This window comes from Euprymna scolopes, chromosome 16 (assembly GCF_053919585.1).
Source record: "Euprymna scolopes isolate OS-2025 chromosome 16, ASM5391958v1, whole genome shotgun sequence".
Classification (NCBI taxonomy): Eukaryota; Metazoa; Mollusca; class Cephalopoda; order Sepiida; family Sepiolidae; genus Euprymna; species Euprymna scolopes.
In genome coordinates, this window is record NC_136497.1 from 3433962 (window position 1) to 3435406 (window position 1445).

A 1445-nucleotide genomic window follows, 5' to 3' on the forward strand; every position below is an offset into this window, starting at 1 on the left:
ACTTTAAAATTCAAAGAAGATGTTATGAAGTATGTAACTATGGCTACAACAAAGTACGTAGCTGCGACTACAACCTCCTGCAAAACTATGTGTGAAAAAGAGACTAGCTTTACAGGCCACCATTTTCAGGCAAAAAAGCTGTGGCATATTCTTAACTCAATATCAGCTTCGTGTTCTCTCTGCTTCTCGCTACTTAACATGGTGTCAGCGGGATTTCTCTCTTCAAAATAACCTATATACACTCAGTGAACACTTCCAACACATGTTCAGCAAACACCCACACAGTATAATACTTTAGACTCTAGTCTTATGTATACCCTTGTCTCCGTACAGAAGAGACATTTATCAGACCACGTGGATTTAAACAAGCTCGGAATTTTGACAAAACCTATTCATTAATAAACATGGCGTATGCAATTCCACCACTAACAAAATGGAAATGGATGATTTGTGAGAAAACTGGGCGCTTTTCAAACTAACATGGGAGAACTATGCGGCCGCAACGGAAATTGGGAAAAAAGCAGCAAACATACACTTCTTTCACTAATTGGCAAGGAATGTCCACAAATATGCAAAAACCGGACGATGTTGGCAGAGGAACGAGCAAACACAAAAAAAAATTTGGGAACACTGACAAAGTACTTTGAACCCAAACAGAACATCATATACCAACGGTATATGTTTAATTCCTGTACACAGGAACAGGGCAGAAAATTTGATGCGTATTTGATCAAACTAAGACAGTTAATTAAAATATGTGATGACGGCGCCCTTGACGATGAGTTACTGCATGACTGAATAGTAACAGGCACCAGTAATAATAATGTTCGGGCCAGGCTCCTCAGTGAATCTGGACTCACCCTAGACAGTGCGATAGATATTTGGAAGAGCACTGAACAGGCTGAATAACAGCTCGGCAACCCGAACAACCCAACAGAAACTATCCACTACATCAAGGGAGATAAGAAAAAGCCACGATAATTCATAAAGGACTGCAAATTTTGATGACAGAGCCATGACAAAGAAAAGAGTCAGGCTTATGGACTCACATGTGCTATCTGCTTAAAGCGCAACCATATTGCCAGAGATGCCAATCACAGGCGCAACCCACCCCATCACAACGGAAAAATAAATCCTCAACACAGCAAACTGCAAAGGTGCACTATGTAGAAACAGAAGCAGTCAGAAGTCACGAAAGCATCTATGACCTGAGAAGTCTCAAAGATTGCAAACACTATCAGGCAGACGTTCATATATCCACCCCGAGAGACAGCACAAAAACCTTATGAAAATTCCAAATTGACACTGGGGCCAGCTGCAGTACCTTGGCCTTTGCTGGCTACAAATGCATTACTAAGGCACCGCTACAACCGTCTCTCACAAAGTTGTAGCTTTATGACAACGCTATACTTCAACCTTTAGGCTCAATAACACTCCAGTGTGAA